This window comes from Sciurus carolinensis, chromosome 11 (assembly GCF_902686445.1).
Source record: "Sciurus carolinensis chromosome 11, mSciCar1.2, whole genome shotgun sequence".
NCBI lineage: Eukaryota > Metazoa > Chordata > Mammalia > Rodentia > Sciuridae > Sciurus > Sciurus carolinensis.
In genome coordinates, this window is record NC_062223.1 from 28,529,545 (window position 1) to 28,534,104 (window position 4,560).

General features: G+C 38.0%; 1 pseudogene; it reads right to left on the reverse strand.

Moving 5' to 3' along the window:
* Window positions 1-3,107: 3,107 nt before the first annotated feature.
* Window positions 3,108-4,044, reverse strand: LOC124959360 (olfactory receptor 4C46-like; annotated as a pseudogene).
* Between the last annotated feature and the right edge of the window lie 516 nt (window positions 4,045-4,560).

Here is a 4,560-nt window from a genome sequence, read left to right on the forward strand (position 1 = left end):
GACAGAAGAGTCATGATTGAATCAGGACTCTTCTTTCACTCTTCCTCAGTTATTTCTTTTTTATGACTTATAAATATTTGGGGAACTATCTCTTTTTTTCCAAATCAGTTTGTGTTCTATAGATGCAGAACAAGAGGTGAGAACTTTTATGAAGGTGATGTATGGTGGCAAAGACTTAGAGAAGTTGATGAGGTAGGGAAGGGAAGTCCATTGTGTAAAGTGAAGTCTGGCTTCAGCTGGGAAACCTGTCAGCTCTGGAGTGTTCACTGTACTACACTGCTGACTCCACATGGAGGCAGGAACCCAACTTTCATGGTCTTGTAATAGTCCTTTATTGTGAGCTTTGGGGTCCAAACATGGGGGGACATAATCCCTGGGTTGTAGCTTCCCTTTCACGTAGTGAAATTATGTGGAAAAGATTAAGACTGTGAACTGTTAGCATCCCAGACTCATACTAGCTGTGTGGGGCCCTCAGGCCTTGTAAGAGGAGATCTGAGGTGGATTCAACAGTCCACTGTACTTCCTACACAGCAGGAGTAGTGTTGAGTACACAGTCTTTCACACTCTCGTCATTACAATTGTCCTCTGTTAACCTGCTGTCAATCTTTTTCTCCTTCAAGTTGTTTCTCTTACTATAACTTGAGTTATCATTGTGGAACTAAAATCTAACCATGTTACTCACTGATTTAAAAGTACTTTCAATGTTTTCTCCATGGTTTTCACCATTAGGGTTTGACAGGATTATAGGAGCCTTCATGATCTTGCCTATGATTGCCTCTCCATTGTTAGGAGTCATAATTTACTTCATAGTAGCTTAGTGTGCAACTATAATAGCTTAGTGGCTAACACCTATGGTGTTTCAATGAATAATTTTTATTTAATAATTCCAATCATGTGCAGTTTATTAGTGTTCTTGCATGGTCTTTTATGCCTCCTGACTCTTGTTGTCTATTACCTGTCCTAGGAATGCTTTGACTCAATTTCTTGTCTTTGTACTCTACTGATCCTGTTCTATTCTATGGGTGCCATTTTTTATGTGTTTCCATCTAGGAATACTTTCCTGACCCTCCTCTTCAGATCTTTGTTCAGTGGTCCTCCAATGTGTTTTCACCACATCCTTTCCATTTTACCATGTATAACTCTCAAAAGTAAGGTTCTACACCTTCCTTGGAGGCTCTCAATATATCCTTAGCTCTGTGAAGGTGGTAGCTCTCTTGTAGGTATCTTTTCATTTACCTGCAAAGCTTTCAAAATATCAATATTCCTTTGACTCAAACCTATGTATGGCAAGAAGTAAATGTGAAATATTTTTGAAATTGCTTTTTGGATATGCAGAGTTACTTAAATTTAAAAATAGCATTTAGTAATAAAATGTGACCACCACATAACAGAAAAATCATAAATACCCCACATCCATAGGAGAATGAAATCTTTTTGAGAGATATTAAAGTAAAATACATGTTCGTTTGATGAGAAACACATTTAAAAATTTCTCATTCCTCATATTAAGTAAAAGTAAATATGCAATGAGGTTCCTCTAAGAGGTCTATCTGGGATTCTCCTCAGTCTGAGTGAGACGAAGGCAGAAAAAAAAATTTCCTTGTCTCTCTTACTCTTTCCTCCAGTGTATTTAATTTATTTATGTTATTTTATACCTTTAATCTTTCATTCAATACTTATTGGGTGTCAGACTTAGGTATGTTCTGGAGATAATTTTTAGCAAGTAAGCAAGATTTTAACTGTGTATTTAGTAAATAGAATTCCTGCCTGACATTCAAGTGTTTTATATTTTTAATAGTTCTTTTTGATAGGTTATGAGCTTAGGGTGACCTTAGCACTACAGAACCCCTCTGAAGATCACAAGAAATTTAGAAATATCATTGAATCTTTGTTACCACACAGTGATTAAATGCTCCATGTTTTCAAGCTGTAAAATCCTTAGATACTGTAATGTTACTGGAAAAATAGGAACATTAGTTGTGATATGCATATTAATAAAAATATTAAAGAAAGCTGTTCAATTATTAGTTATGATTACTTAGTATATATAATGTGCCTGGCACAGTTTTGTCTGCATTGAAACATGTGTACTTATATGATCTTTTTCTCATCATTTCCTGGCAGTATATGATAGGAGTTAAGAGCATGCTCTGGAAAATCAGGAGCTTTCTTGTTATGGGATCATCACTGTATCTATGTTGAGAGCTTCCTCATTCACCAGTATTCGCACAGGTAAAATGGAGATAATAACAGTTATTTAGCTTGGCTAAATAACAGCTTTAGCATGGCTATGACCAGAGTACTTGACAAAAACAACTTAGAGGGGGGAATGTTTCTACTCTGGGCTCATGGTTTGAGAGTTCTCCTTCTATAGACTTCTGACACTACTGATCTTGGCCCAAGGCAGTGCAGCATGAGGGAAGGGTCCATGGGAGGAAAGCTCAGCTCATGGTCAAGTGGGGAGGAGACAGGCAGAGGAAGGGCTGCAGGGAAGAGAGCCTTCCAGGGCAAATCCTCTGTGACCTCCTCCAGCCATGCTCCTCCTGCCAATGATTACCACCCAGTCAGTCAATTCAAACTAGGATAGCCTATCAGTTCTCTGCCCTCATAATCTAATCATTTATCTCTGATATTTCTACATTAACAGGTGCTTTGGGGACACACCTTTAATTCAAATCTTAACAGCAGTGTTTATATCTCATAAGTGTTATAGAGATTATTACCCAATACCACCATTTGTAATTATTTCTTTTTTATTTTCATTAGAAGGATAGCATATGAATGCATATACATAATTGAAGCTAGAGATACAAAGCCCTGATTAAGAAGAATTTTACAAGGCTGGGGATATAGCTCAGTTGGTAGAGTGCTTGCTTCCTAAACACAAGGCCCTGGGTTCAATCCCCAGCACCAAAAAAAAAAAAAAAAAAAAAAAAAAGAAGAATTTTACAAATATGAGAGAATCATCCTGGATTAGGTTTTCTCCACTATTTTGCACCCATGTATGGTTGTATCAATGAAGAATTTATGAATGACATTATGATTTTTCTGTATCCTTCAGGCATTCCTTGCTAAGATTGTTCAATATCTTTTGATTCTTTCTTCAGTTAAATCAATATTGGACTTGAGGTATCTTCATTTGTCATCTGAAATGGCTTTGCTGCAAACAATTTATTAATGGTATTTTTCATCTGAGCATTTTTTAAGGTATAGATTAATGGATTTAACATAGTAGTAATCATAGTATCAATGGGTAAAGTAGCTGCAGGTCTCATGTACACAAATATGCAGGGAACAAAGAACAGGACAACCACTGTGATGTGGGAAACACAGGTGGACAGGGCTTTGCACCTACCCTCCAGGCTGTGAGTCATCAGGGAACACAGGATGACCACATAGGAGACCAGCAAGAGGAGGAAGTTTAACAGGCAGATGAACCCACTGTTGGCAGCAAAAAAGAGTCCCAGAGTGTGGGTGTCAGTGCAGGCCAGATTGAGCAAAGGGTTCAGATCACACATAAAGTGATCTATGACATTAGGGCCACAGAAGGATAGTGGGAAGATGAAGAGGATCTGGATGTTTGCATGGAGAAAACCTCCCACCCATGACACTCCCACTAATAGGCAACATACTCTCCAGTTCATGATGGTTGTGTAGTGCAAGTGCTTGCAGATGGCCACATAGCGGTCATAGGCCATCACTGTAAGTAGAATGACCTCAGCACCTCCAAAGAAATGTTCCCCAAAGATTTGAGTCATGCATGCATGGAACAAGATGGTTTTTCTTTTTTTGCAGTGAATCTACCATTGGTTTAGGGGTATTGACAGATGCATAGCATTCATCAATAAAGGAGAGATAGGCCAGGATAAAGTACATGGGGGACCCTAACAATGAGCTCACCATGATAGTGATCACAATAAGCATATTTCCTACCATGCAGATGATGTAGATGAGCAAGAACATAGCAAATACGATTTTCTGCAACTTTGGATTTTCAGTAAGGCCCAGAAGAATGAACTCTGTCACATTATTCCTATTCTCCATCTACTTGATGTAAAAGTTACTCACATACTTGAAAAAAACAATCCAACCTTGAATTTGTTAAACTTCTCCAGTCTAATAAGTAAATAAAGTATAGATTCTAGTGAGTTGTGATAATTTATGTGCAGATTTTTTATTCATATTTTTGAGTGAGGTGAAAAAAATGTTCTGAGTCATGAAGATTACTGTCCCTCCCAGTGCAGATTCTGCAAAGACTATATATGGGAGAAAGGCAGGAGGCTGAGCATCCCTAATTGTCTGAGATGACTCAGAGACTAATTTGAATTCAGAGGCTACACTCAAAGTGTCATGTAAACCCCAAATCAGAGGTAGGAGCAGGATGTGACTGCCTTCAAGGTATAACTGATGAATGTTGCCATTTTTTCCTTAGGAAATGGGGAAACATGGGAGCTTAATAAGAATAGGAGTCAAGGATGATGGAAACTTAAGGAAGGGGAAATTAGATGTTACTATTGTAATCATCATTTTGTGTCCTGGATGAAGCAGAGTGGGGTTAAG